This window comes from Oryctolagus cuniculus, chromosome 14 (assembly GCF_964237555.1).
Source record: "Oryctolagus cuniculus chromosome 14, mOryCun1.1, whole genome shotgun sequence".
In the NCBI taxonomy this organism is placed as follows: domain Eukaryota; kingdom Metazoa; phylum Chordata; class Mammalia; order Lagomorpha; family Leporidae; genus Oryctolagus; species Oryctolagus cuniculus.
Genome location: NC_091445.1, coordinates 65,852,769 through 65,867,301, shown reverse-complemented (window position 1 = coordinate 65,867,301; position 14,533 = coordinate 65,852,769). Strand labels below are relative to the sequence as shown.

Sequence of the window (14,533 nt, the reverse complement as noted above, 5' to 3'; positions counted from 1 at the left end):
TCTCTTTTCCTCTTTCTCTCACTGGCCTTCAAATAAAATAAAAATAAATAATTTTTTTTGATTTAATTTTTTTGTTAATATATAAGGAACAAATTTCATGTATTTCACAGGATCAGTTCTAAAAAGATAACCATATTTCCTTCCCCTCCCTTCCTCAGTTCCCCTCCTTCCTGCCTTTCTTTTTTTTTTTTAATTTTTTAAATTTTCACAAAAACAATTTCAATCCACTCTATAATCACAGGCTTAATGCACAACTAACTGTAATACTCTACAAGTAAAATGTATAAAGACCACGATTCCACAGGAGTATAAGCAAGAGTGAAAAACAACAATCAAATCAGAAGATGTCTGTTTCATTCCTATACATTTTTCTGTATTGTATATTAAAGAGTTGGTTTTGCAGCACTTTTTTTTTTTTTTTTTTTTTTTTTTTTTTTTTTTTTTTTTTAACAGGCAGAGTGGACAGTGAGAGAGACAGAGAGAAAGGTCTTCCTTTGCCATTGGTTCACTCTCCAATGGCCACCGCGGCCGGCACACTGTGCTGATCCAAAGCCAGAAGCCAGGTGCTTCTCCTGGTCTCCTATGTGGGTGCAGGGCCCAAGGACTTGGGCCATCCTCCACTGCACTCCTGGGCCACAGCAGAGAGCTGGACAGGAAGAGGAGCGACCAGGACAGAATCCGGCGCCCTGACCGGGACTAGAACCCGGGTTGCTGGCACCGCAGGCGGAGGATTAGCCTATTGAGCAGCGGTGCCAGCCGCACTTTCTTTTTTAAAAATTTATTTAAAAGCAGAGTGAGAGTGTGTTTGAGACAGCTTTTATACACTATTTCACTTCTCAAATGCCCATAATAATTGGGACTAGGCCTAGAACTCAATCTGGGTCTTACACATGGGTGATAAGGATCCAAGTTCTTGAGCCATCACCTACTACCTCTCAGGGCATGCATTGGCAGGAAACTGCAATCAGAAGTGAGGCCAGACTTTGGACTCAGGCACTCTGATACAGGATGTGGGCATGCTAAGCAGCATCTTAACTGTTGTGCCACATCTGCCCCCACAAAGCAACTTTTATTTAATACTGGTTAGAATGTAGATTGGTACAACCACTCCAGAAAAGAGTTAAGACATTATCTAGCAGGAATGAAGGTACTCATAGAGTATGACTCACTAATTCACCTACAGAGATGCAGGCTTAGATGTACCAGAAGATATGTCCAAAATTTTTCATAGCAGCATTTTGTGTAATAGCCAAATAGTAAAAACAATTCAAATGTACATTAGCTATAGTGAATTTAAAAATGTGGTATATTTATTTAATTGAATGGAACATTATACAGCAATAGAAACAATTAACTATAATTTACATTTACAATGTGTATGATTTCTAAAATACAGCTGTAAGTAAAAAAAGCCAGTTAGAATACATTGATATAAAGTTCAAAATTAGGCTAAATGAAACTAATGTTAAGGTGCATGCTTACATGATGAAAGCAGCAAAAGTAATAACTGTACAAGAGAAGAAAGTGGATCTAAAAGTAGAGTTTCTCCAATCCAAGTACTAACGAGGCCCAACCATGCTTATCTTCTGAGATCAGACAAGTTCAGGTGTGTAGACTAAAAGTAGCTTGTTTATTGGAGATGGGGCCTACAGGCTGTTTGAATGGAAGTTGATTGCATCTTTGCATGGCTACTATTTATATCTTTTGGACAGTTGCATATTTCATTTCTTTTAATCTTTTGGATCCATTCTCAGTCTAAAAGAGATAACATGTGTTTATTTTGGCAACTGTGTAGTCAGAAGGAAATTTTCTTTAATGCCATGTTCAAGTTGACTGGAGCACTGTTTTTAAATGTATTATGAAAGAGGACCAAATATCCATTAAATTAATGGCAGGTAAAAAGAGTAAGAGATATTGTGCGAAACCATGAACTATTTACTTTTTCAAGGACTTAATCAGGTTCCGATTGTCTCTAAAGCCTTTTCTGACCATCATAACTGGCTTGTTTGTTCTCTTACAGTTCTTGGAGCTTCATCTCTATTATAGAAATAACAATATTGCATTAGTTACTTGTTTACATGGCTGCTCCTGCATCCGTTTATGGTCCTGTAGAAGACAAAAGGTAATGATTTACTTACTGTGTCCTTAGTGATTAGCAGTGTTTCACATACCCTGATCATTGATTATTTGATGAATGATGGAAAGATGCATGTGTTAGAAAGATGAAAAATATTCTTAAATGGATGATCAATAACATGAATCCTAACAACTAGCTTTTGTCAGTCAAAGCAGACAAGGTAGAAATGTACTTGTCATTTTATAGATGAGATGGTGGACTATAGAGACAGTAAGTGTCTTCCTCAAGTGACACAGCTAGCTAGTTAAGGCACAAACCAAGTTCAGAATGCAGGTACTTCAATGCTCAGTTCCACATTCTTTCCAACCTATGTAAATGTAATTCACTTTAGAACAATGGATGAAATTAAGTTATTTTCTGATTATATGAAGAAAAGATACAACAAGAAAAGCTAAAAAAGCTGGCTATATACTTTGGGGCACATTCATTCCTTCTGGAATAGAGTAAAGCAAATGGAGAAATGCCTTTATATTCAATGTGAGATTTGTAGTACTATAGAGCTTCATGAAAAAGATTAAAGAATTGAATTTTCTCGGAGGCAGACATAAAAAATGAATAATATTTTATCAACAGCCTCACATCATCATGACTTTCATCAAGTGGCCATGTTTTGACAAATGTCACCTCTGTATTTATACTCCATAAATTTTGGTCAGTTAATTAAATTAGTAAAGTCATGATGTAAATAAAGCTGTGCTTGACCCATGGTTTAGCAAGTCCTCAATATTCTTGTTTTTATCCTATTTTTTGAATATAACATTATTTAACTAATTTTATTTTTCTGCCATGAGATACTCAAAGAGCAAGCAAGTAAAATGAAATGCTTGTTATGCTAACTGAATGAATCAACTGGTATTTTGAGAAAAGTTATTCTAAGTAAAGGAAGTTTCCAGTAGGATGGAGTTGGCCTAATACAAACCTATCAGTTCATACCCTTGTCAGGTTCCTATGTCACACTTTGTTTTTTTTTTTTTTTTTTTGTTTGTTTGTTTGACAGGCAGAGTGGACAGTGAGGGAGAGAGACAGAGAGAAAGGTCTTCCTTTGCCGTTGGTTCACCCTCCAATGGCTGCCACGGCTGGCGCACTGCGCTGATCCGAAGGCAGGAGCCAGGTACTTATCCTGGTCTCCCATGGGGTGCAGGGCCCAAGCACTTGGGCCATCCTCCACTGCACTCCTGGGCCACAGCAGAGAGCTGGTGTGGAAGAGGGGCAACCAGGACAGAATCCGGCGCCCCGACCGGGACTAGAACCCGGTGTGCTAGCACCGCACGCAGAGGATTAGCCTATTGAGCCATGGCGCTGGCTCCTATGTCACACTTTGTTAATAGGATTCTGTTTGGTCTTAGAGAGGGAAGATCCATTGAGTAAATTCATTCTCTCTTTCTTTCTCCTACTCTCTCTCTTTTCCTTTCAAATACAGACACTGGAAGAGGGGTCCACAGAAGAGTCAAAAGAGAATAAGGCCATGATCCTGGTTTCCCAAGAACTCAAAGGTAACATGTAGATACCATGGAAGCAAAAGATGCAAAGCAAACAAAGAACTAAAAATACCAAGTACCATTTTTATCTTCCCAGAACTGGGAGTGACATCTACAAGTGCCTATGGAAATATACAAAGAAAAGAGTAGGAAGATTGAGGCCCACAAATAAACTCAGTGACCCACAGGGTTTCAGTTGAGTCTGTCTTCCATATTTCCTCTCCAGACAACTTCCATGTACCTCAGTTTCCGCATTAATGAAAAAAGGTGACTGAAAAGAAGCTTCTCTGTTCTTTTAGGATAGATCTGAGTATATCCATTGGCTAAGATATCCATTAATCTATCACCCATAGTTCCAGCTTATGGTTTTAATTAGCATTAATTAGCATTCTTTTCTTTGATTTTTCTTAATTGCTCTAAGTACTTCATCAGGGATATGGTGGAGAAAGTTACTATAAACCAAATTTATGAAGGTTCTTGCTTTAATAGGATTTGAAATTCATGATGTCAATTAAATCCTCATTTCTTATTACCTTGGTTCATGTGATCATCATCCTAAACATGTAATTATGTAATTTTTTAAGCAACCTAGTTCCAGTGCATTAGTAACATCCTCGTTAGGAGAAGCAAGTTCTAGAACCTTATTAGGAACTACACCTGAGAATTGTAAGAGCTTAAGCTGTATCTTTTTCTTTGCTGCCTCTCACACCATGCATCCCAGGCCAAGGAATATACAAAGAAGTTCAATAGGTGGTTCCTATGGAGACAATGATGCTTGAACTGCTTTGATTGTTTTCTGCCTCTATGTTCGTTCAGTTGCTGATTAATTGTCTGGTCACTTATTTATGGTCTGTTGAAACTTGGCAAATTCAAGATTAATGCCGAAAGCAATACATTCCCCCTCTTATTTCCTATTCAATAACGTGGCTGTGGAATCTGGAACATAAGGCTTCCTGGATTTCCTGGCATAGGAAGTGAGAGATGATAGAGGTACACTGGCATCTAAAAGTGACGCATGTCATTTCCAGCTAGAGCCTTTTGGCTAGAATATTAGTGCTATGACCCCAATGTACCTGAGATGGAAGCTGTGAGATATGGGTAAACTCATGAAAATTTGATGAGCACTATCTTTGACACATTAGGATTTCTGTAGAACCCTGAGTATTCACTTTAGCTCTAGGTACTAGGCTATGAATATCAAATAATGTCAACATGCAGATGAGCCAGTCACTAGTTCTGTGGGAAATTCTTTTTTTTTTTTTTAATATAAATTAAACAGAGAAATTTTAAAGTAAAAATCAAGTTTGTCTTTTTACTATATCATCTCCTCAGGATCTTTGATTGGGCTCTTCCAAGCAAGCCCAAATGAAAAATGTGAAATTCAAGTTCACTTGTAGGTTTTAGGTAGTTTTGTGGTTATTTTAAAACACTAATTTTTTTTCTTTTAAATTTTGTCTAAGTATTCCTCATTGGAGATGATGAAGTTTCAGTAGTAATGGTCAGTCTGGATTATTATTTTATTTATTTCTTTGTTCAGGCCATGTAACATTTTGTGAGGAGAAGTTTCCTAAAAGTAGGCTGGCCCAGGTTTGTATTACAGGCACGTATTTCTGTCAAGAGTTTTGCGGACTGAATTCTGTCTTTTTTTTCTTACTGACTTGAGAACTAGCTTCTAGAATGTTGCATGTGGTCACATCTGTGTATGGAATTTCGTTTCATTTGGATCACGCTTGTACGTCTTTCATCTCTGGGAACCCAAGAAGGATCTCATGTATCTTGAGTCAGTTTCTAAGTTGTGTCTCTGAGAGACCATGTTTTCATGTAAATCATGGCCACTTGGAAGAACTGAATGCAAGTGTTCAAATAATAGAGAAATGCTATGTAATTTAACTGTTAAAAGAGTTTCAAATAAAATAATAGATGAAACTAGCCACACTTTTGTATAAAAGTTGGCAAAGAGCCACGAATACGTCATTTGGTCATCTGGCGTCACTTCCTTAGGTGGCAGAGGGCTGATTGGCAGCAAACTCACAAGTCCTGAGCTTGGTCTTTCCCCAGTGCATGGCCTGTCAACTCTTGTATAATAGGTCACTCAGCTTTCAGCTTTCTCTTACGTCATATACCACATTATCATAATTGATGGAAGTCACATTTTAGAAGAGCAAATTATATGGCTAGGGAAACATCTTATCAAAACAAATGCCATGAATGACGTGGCTAATGGATGGGAAAATTTCCAGAAATTTCCAGCCTTTGTTCTTACTTCACTTTTGCTGTCTCCTATGCTCCCTCTAAATGAGTCAACCCCCTTTGCTGTCAAAGTTTAGAATTCCTTTACCTAAGATACTCTTGCTTCCACAAGTTAAAAGACATTCACTGTTATCTCAGAACACCAATTAATTCTTGGTTGAAAGTTCTCTGTAAAAGGAGGAGTATCCATAATGTGAGTTCAAGAGGTTATTATCTTTTTGTTAGACCTTGAAGTTCAATTATCTTTCTTTTAAAAATGTTTTGTTTGAAATCAGCAGGATATTGTTACTATCTTCTGAGTTAGTAAAGCTTTTGAGAGCTATAGTTAGACTAGAACAATTTAGGGGTACAGGGAAGGAACAGACCAGAGACTTGACTTAGGACCAAGACAGGAGAAGAGGTAGCAGATGAACTGGATAGGGGAACAAGTGACTGACAAGACCACCTTCCTGCCATGGCTCTAAATGGCAAGAATATGGCAGAAAAAAAAGGATTTTTCTTCTCAGATAAGCTACTTCTATATAGTTTTTTCATAAGTACAGCATTCTCTTGGCCTCAAGTATTGTAAACACAATGTAGAGGAAGTGTGGGCTTTGGTTTTAGACAGCTGTGCTTGGAATCTTGACTGTTTCTTAGGAGCTATGTGAACGTGGACAAATCACCTGGCTTCATCAGATCTGTTTTCTCATCTATGAAATGGGAAAAGCACTATTTTGTAATATTGTATCAGTATTAGAAATATTGTATGACGAGTACTACCTACTGGGCCCAATTCATTATGGTTGCTCAACAAATTTATAGACAATTATGATCGTTTTTATTACTAGCAACCCAGGAAAGAAATAGGAAAAGTTATGTCCGATCAGGAATGACCATTATTTGGCAAGAATACTTTGGATTGAGTCTTGTGTGATAAGGGTTTAATCAGGTAAAATGTTTGATTACAATAAGTTACTTGATTACTTCTCTAAGAAAACAACTACTTGTATTTAAAAGAGGTCTCCCATAGGCATTATAACAAATCCAAAAATAGCTTAGCAATTTCAAGCATAGAGTCATGCCAGCAGAGGAATGATTTAAGGAACAACATTGAGTTTTAGCTTTCATTTTAAAAATCAACACTCATTTTTATTTTTATGTGTTCAAGATGCAGAGAGAGAGAGAGAGAGAGAATCATCCACCTACTAGTTCACCTTCCAAATGCTCACAGCAGACTGGACTGGGCCAGGCCAAAGCCAGGAGCCTAAAACTCAGTCTAGGTTTCCCATGTGGATGGCATGGACTCAACCAACTACTTGAGCCATCACCCTCTGCTTTGTAGGATGTTCATTAATAGAAAATGGATTAGAAGTACAATGGGAACTTGAACCCAGGCATTCCAGTGTGGGATGCAAGCATCCAAAGATGTTTGTTAATTGCTATTCTACAATGCTGGTCCCTGAGTTTTGACTTTTTGAACCCATTATGTGGTGAGAGTAGTTTACAACACAAATAGACACTAGCACTTTGCATTATTCAGAGTCCAAGAGTGATGTTTGATGTGAGAATTAATGCAATGCTATAGGAAAGGACATGATGCATTTACAGTGCATTTATAAATCAATTGTCATTACATTAAGATGAAGCCTGACAATATTAGCCCTTTGTTGACATATATAATGGGCCTCTCTGCTCCTATTATGGCATTTCATAATTTTCTAACTTCCAGTATGACTGTTCCAGAAAGAATGAAGATATATTAATATGAATGTTTTACTCACAATTTAACTTCCCTGCTTATCATATTTTTAAAGAATTACTGAAGTAATGTTTATTTATTCTTGCAAAAGCCCAACAATTCAGAAATCTGTAGAATATAAGTTGAATTTTTAAAAAAATTATTTTAATTTTAATTAATTTTTAACAAATTCAATGTGATTTGTAGATATATTTCTAAGAACATAATGATATTCCATTCCTCCCTCCTTGTCTCCCTCCCCGCCTCACTCTCCTTCCTTCTCCCTTTCAAGAAATCCCTAAAAATTTTAACTTTGAATATTTTATGAATTAAAAAAAACAACATTTAAATTTTCCTTAACTTTGAAAGATGATGAGGGGCCAGTGGCATTGTGATGAAGCTTAACAAATGCTAAGCTTTTCAATCAGTCGCATGGTAATCTCTTCTAGCCATGAATTCTTTCATGTTGACTTCTCAGCTTACAGTGGCAGGACAAAAACATAAGTTTCTAGCCTGGGGGTCTCCACACAGGTGTCAAGGATTTGTAATCCATGAATGTTCCCATAGGCATTTAAAAGTTTTCCTTTTGGAATGATTGGCCTTATAACTAACTAATAAAAACATTCACTTTGAATAAACCTGTGGCCAAGTATAATGCCGTTTGTTTTAAGAATGTAACCAAGTTTATGGGATTTAGGTGAGGGTGACAATAGCAACAGGAGCAGAAAGTCTAAACCGATTTACTCATCAGAGCTTGTTTTTCAGAGCATGTTCTAGGAGAGCTTATCTTGAGATTGTACTCAGAGGGGGCCAGACCAACAGAGAACAATGAAAGTTGCAGTAAACCAATTTTAGTTAGAATTTTAAATGTACAATGTGTGAAGATATGTGTTGCTTAAGCAGAAATCTCCCTCCCATGTCCTCTTTTACACATCCTGGACATTCCCCAACCCTTGCTATAAAAGTCCTAGCAAACTGCTTGTCAAGGAGGCAGTTTCTTTAGGAAACTATAGCCTAGCACTGTCTCTTTTACTTGTGACAAGTAAGTAAAACTTTTCCTTCGAGCAACTCCTGCTTGAGACTGATTATCCAGTGACATCCCAAGTGGACTAACCCGCTGTGTACACTAACAAGAACACAGAGAGGGACTGACGGTTCATCAAAGTGAAATGGATGAATCAGGCTCTAAAAATTTTAGTGACTTAAGTTCTAAAGAGAGTAAAAGCAGAGGCTTTCATGTCTCAAGCATATGCCAAAACTGGCAAAGCATCACTTTAATTACCTTCAGTAGATTAACGAAACAAGACCAGGGGTTTCCAAATTAGAGAGAATAAAGATTTTTTTAAAAAAAATAAGATATGCATATATTTATTTATTTGAAAGGCAGAGTTGGAGAGAGAAAGATTCTTTCATCTGCTGGTTCTGTGGGGAGCAGCTCGGACTAGACTAAGTTACTGGAATTAAGACTTATTCTATGCATCTGCTCTCCCACAATATGGCGCTGGGAGAGGAGGTAACAGCTTCTACACAGCTGCCTCCAGTTCAACCAATAAACAGCAGGACCTGCTCCTGATTGGAGTAGAGCAGCGTACTCGGCGTGTGGGTAGCAGAGTTGGGATTGGTGGAAGAGGACTATAAAGGAGGAGAGAGACAACATGCACCGGGAACATCTATCTGAAGGAACACCTGTGCAGCCCCCGAGAGAGCCGGCCGGCGGTGTGCCGCTCCCCCGCGGAAGTGGGGAAAGTGGCTAGGGGGAACCGCCCTTCCACGGAGGTGGAAGGGTCGGTAGCCAACCCGGGAAGAACCAGCAGCAAACCCGGGGAGGGCCGAGCAGACAAAAGAACAGCGCAGGGTCCTGTGTCGTTCCTCCATGAAGAGGGGGAGCGACAGGTTCACTTCCCAAATGGCCATAACAGCTGGAGCTGTGCTGATCTGAAGCCAGGAGCCAGGAGCTTCTTCCCTGTCTCCCACGGGCACACAGGGCCCAAAACAGCAAGCCTCTCTGCTTTCCCAGGTGCATTAACAGGGAGCTGGATTGGAAGTGGAGCAGCTGGGATTGGAACTGACACCCATATGGGATGCAGGCACTGTAAATGGTGGCTTTAACCACTACACCACAGCACTGGCCCCAAGACTCACTCCTTGATGGGAGGAATAGCAAAGATTTCTCCTTGAGGTTCCATTTCTGGTCTTCTCAGTATAAGGAAGCAGCAATGATCATTGCTGAAGGCCTTGAATGAAATTATTATTGATGAAAAACCTTAATAAAAATTGTATTGGAGTTTCTGGTTCCTAGCAGTAGAGCATAAAATTTATGATTTCATGATTGGCATATATATTAAGGACATGTGTACAGCTGAGAAAGTGTTAGATGAGTTTATGGACAGTGCCCTTGTACAGTGGAAAAACTTAGTATATACTGGAGAGTGAAATTTATGACAATAAATTAGAAACTTCATTTAAAAACTGCTTGAATTTCTTATTCATTACTTTGTTCAAATGAAAGATTAGACCAGATTTTAGAGATGTCCTTCAGTTATGTATTGCCATGTAGCAAACCACCATGAAATATAACCGCTTGAACTAATAACAACACTCTGTGCTGAGCTCAGTTGGGTGGTTCTTCTGCTGTTTTTGTCTTGGGTTGTTTATGCAGCTGCAGTTATCTGGAGGTTTGCTATCAGTAGAAATACAACATGACTTTCCTCATTTGTCTAGACTCTCACCTGAGATGACCTGGAACAGGCTAGGGGCTGTCTGGACATCTCTTTGCACGTAAGTCTCTACAGCAGAGTTGGGGGGAGGCATGAAGATGATAAAAGCAGAAGTGTCCATGTCTCTTTAGCCTATGCCAAAACTGACAAATTGTCACCTTCACCACTTTCAGCTGATTGAAGAGGCTCATAGTGACTGCCTGATTCCATGTTGTAAAGAAAGTAGACTTCTTGATGTGGGAAATGGCAGAGGATTTGGGTCACCTTCCATTCATCACAGGACATAACATATAATAAGGGAGGGAATATGCAATAATCACAAAATTGCAATTAAATTCTTTTTCTGAGATAAAAATTTTATATTTGTTGAGAGAGAAAAAGGACACAGAGCCATATACATAGCATATATATATATATATATATATAGAGAGAGAGAGAATGAACTCCCATCTGCTAATTCTTTCCTTGAGTGCCTACAATAGTCAGGGCTTGGCCAGGTTGAAGCCAGGGACTAGGAACTCAATCCAGGTCTCCCACATGGGTGGCAAGATTCCAACTATTTGAGCCATTAGATGCTGCCTCCTAGGCTGTGCATTAGGAGGAAGCTAGAATCAGAAGCAGAGCCAGGACTCCAACCCAGGCACTCAGACATGGGATGCAAGTGTCCCAATCTGTGTCTGATCCACTAGGGCAAAATGCCTGCCCTCCCATCAAACTTGTTGATTGTAGGCCAATTAGCAGATATGGCAAGTTTATATTTAGTAGCACAGGTGATCTAATTTCAAGCACCACACAACATCAACTTGTCAGCTTAGTTCAAGGCTCAACATTTTTGTGATCAGAGTTATTCATAAAATGTTAATGTTGGGACAGAAGGTCATCTAGCACAAGCAATTTAAACTGAATGACATTTTTCTAGGTGAGAGGTATAGCATATGAGCTAGCTAATTTGTTTTTATAACTGATTCCTTGTGACTTTGGAGGATGAGAACAGGATCTCAGGCATGACAAATCCATTTTATCTGGAAAAAAAAAGGTAGGAAAATAGAGTATGGGAATACTCAGATTTTTCATGCCATGGTAATATCCTAGGGATGGAACATGCATGTTCATAGGAATGCAGAGTACCTGGAACTGAGGGAGAATCAGAAAGTATGCAAGATGCATTTCACCAAGAGTATAATTTTGCCTGAGGAAGAAACTTTAGAAGAGACTTGCTACAATGCTGTTCCCATCAGTCAAAGAAAAGATTGCTTGGAAGAAGTGTTTCAACATCATTTGAAATGACAAGCGACTGTCTTATGAAACACTCATTATATAGGAATGCTTCCCTTTTCCCTAGAGATCGTCTTTTTCACAACGTTGTCTAAACTCCAAGTTCATCCAAAGGCTTGGCTGATTATCACCCCCGTCTTTCCGTAGTTCCTCTTTGTCTTCCTAGAGTAGGAGGGTGATCTGAGAAGGTGATGCTCCCTGGCCTTCTCTGTCATTTTCAGAATGTATGCTGCTCATTCTAGAGTGTGTGTTTATCATAATAGCCCTACAAAGCCCAGCCTGCTGGCCTTTAGCTTCCGGGCTTGTTGAAACACATTTCCCATTGCATTTTGCAGTTGCTGTCTTTGCAAGCTAGATTTAACAAAAAGCTTGGATCCCCTCATTTTCTGAAAATTATGGGAATGCTTTCAGGTGTCAGCATGCCCCAGAATGTTATTATGGAAGCTTCGTGAGGACTTGTGGTCATTCTGAAGCCAATAAACTTCAGCTGGAGATGGAAACGCTATAAAAGGGAAAGTGATAGGCAGGTGCTTTCTCCCCTCTCCTCTGAGCTGGCTGGTAGAGTTGCTGTTTTTTCTCTTCACAGATTCTGGGCTGTCTCCTTGTGGATTAGCTCCTTGCCTTTTGCAGGTACTGTTCTCACCTGCAGTTTCTAAATGGGATTGAGCTCGCTTTTGTAAAATATACTAGGCTCTTTTTGGGCCTGAGTAATTTTCCCCCTCTTATTGTTCTAATACTGCAGTCCCTTAACCTATTTAGAGAGAATTTGTGAATATAGTGAGTGTCCAGTTAAACACCCCTTTTTCTTGAGTACAAGGTAACTTTAAATGATCTTGGAGTATTTAAAAATGTGTTAGAACTTGGGAGCCAAAAAATACTGTTTCTCTGTGTAAATGATTTATGGCTCTTAGGGCTAATTCATTACTCTAGGTTCTCCCACTTTCAGTGTACTTATTACCGGGTTAGCTAAGATATTAACTATTTAATGAGTTATGAAGACAAATTTCCTGTCCCACATGTTGTACTTCAAAAACTTTATATTTGTATTTTAGTAAAGCTTAAACAGAGGATCCCTGCTGTTTAATTTTAAGCACTTTGTTTGTGGGACTCCTGCTTGATCTTCCCAGAAAAGCAGGCTGCTGCTGGGTGCATCTCAGGTAGAATTTTGTTTTCCAGACACCAGTGAAGCACAACAAGGGCAAATCAGTTCCTAATGACTCTCAGCTGTGGCTTCTCGTGTGTTCTACTGATCTGATGAGATGGATTTTTAACCCGTTTAGCACTTGTGGGTAGGACACCTCTGGCCATCAGTGCTCCTGGCTGTTTGTGGTAGCTGTAAACTTGCCTTTTTTTCCTTTTATTTTTTTTCTCCCCTTTCCTGTCCTAAGGAGATCAAAGCCTGAAAATGTAGGTGGGCATCAGCAAAAACAGTGTATTAGTAATTTAAGAAAATATCAGATCACAGGTAAGAGTCTGGAGCTCCATCCAGGTCTCCCATGTGGGTGGCGGGGACCCAAGTACTTGAGCCTCTGAAGGTGCACATTAACAGAGGGTTGGAATTGGAACTGGAGCTGAGACTCCGATATGATTTGTGGGTGTCTTTCACTGTGCCAAATATGCACCTCTTAGTTTCCCCTTTTTAGAGTTTTTCATCAAATGATTGCTTCTCAGAGAGGCATCCCAGACTACTATTTCTATTTTTAAAGATTTGTTTTATTTATTTGAAAGGCAGACACACACACACACACACACACACACACACAGAGGGAGGGAAGGAGAAAGAGGTCTTCCATTTTCTGGTTCGCTCTCAAATGGATTCAGTGGCCAGAGCTGAGCTGATCAAAAGCCAGGAGCCAGGAGCTTTTTCTTGTTCTTCCCCAAGGACTTGGGCCATTCTCCACTGCTTTCAGAGGCGCATTAGCAGGGTGCTGGATACAAAGTGGAGCAGTCAGGATGCAAACCAGAGCCCATGTCGGGTTCCAGCATTGCAGGCTGGGGCTTTAACCCACTCTGCCATAATGCTGGTCCCTCAACTATTCTTTTTCCTATTGCTATGCCTGCATTTTTCTCTGTAGCACATGACATGACAATACCAGGACTGTTAGAATGTAAACTCCAAGCTGGCAAGGATCTTGCTTTGTCCATAGAACCTGGAATACAATCTGAAATATAATTGGTGCTGACTTATGGCTGGAAGATGTGGATTGACTAGCTATTCTGCATCATTGTGTCGTGTTCAAATATTTCTCAGGGTAACTGGTGTGTTGTATGACATTCATGGTTGCTGTTTCTTTAGCATATTGTTTTAGGTTAGTTCTTAAATCGAATAAAGTAGATTGTTGTGTGTTCCCAAGAGATTGCAAACTCCTAGAGAAAAAAAAGCATTATCTGCCATTTTATGGTATTGCAACTAAGTAAATGGGTGACCAGAATATATCAATACTGTCTTCAAGCTTATATTTTTTTTAACTTTTATTTAATGAATATAAATTTCCAAAGTACAGCTTATGGATTACAATGCCCCCCCCCATAACTTTCCTCCCACCCGCAACCCTCACTTCTCCCACTCCCTCTCCCTCTCCCCTTCCATTCACATCAAGATTCATTTTCAATTATCTTTATATATAGAAGATCAATTTAGCTTATATTAAGTAAGGATTTCAACAGTTTGCACCCACACAGAAACACAAAGTGTGAAATACTGTTTGAGTACTAGTTATAGCATTAAATCACAATGCACAACACATTTAGGACAGAGATCCTACATGGAGAGTAAGTGCACAGTGACTCCTGTTGTTGATTTAACAATTGACACTCTCATTTATGATGTCAGGGATCACCTGAGGCTCTTGTCATGAGCTGCCAAGGCTGTGGAAGCTTTTGGAGTCCACAAAGTCTGTCAGTATTTAGACAGGGCATAAGCAAGAAGTTCTCTCTTCCCTTCTGAGAAAAGTACCTC

The 14,533-nt window shown here is 39.2% G+C and overlaps 1 long non-coding RNA gene across 1 annotated transcript in view; it reads left to right on the top strand.

Moving 5' to 3' along the window:
• The first annotated feature begins 706 nt into the window (after positions 1–706).
• The window catches only part of LOC138845185 (uncharacterized), a 60,749-nt gene continuing 46,922 nt past the window's right edge, over positions 707–14,533 (top strand). The window contains exons 1-2 of the long non-coding RNA XR_011382015.1: positions 707–2,122; positions 3,558–3,630. This is a non-coding gene — a long non-coding RNA (uncharacterized lncRNA). The remainder of the gene's footprint in view (positions 2,123–3,557; positions 3,631–14,533) is intronic.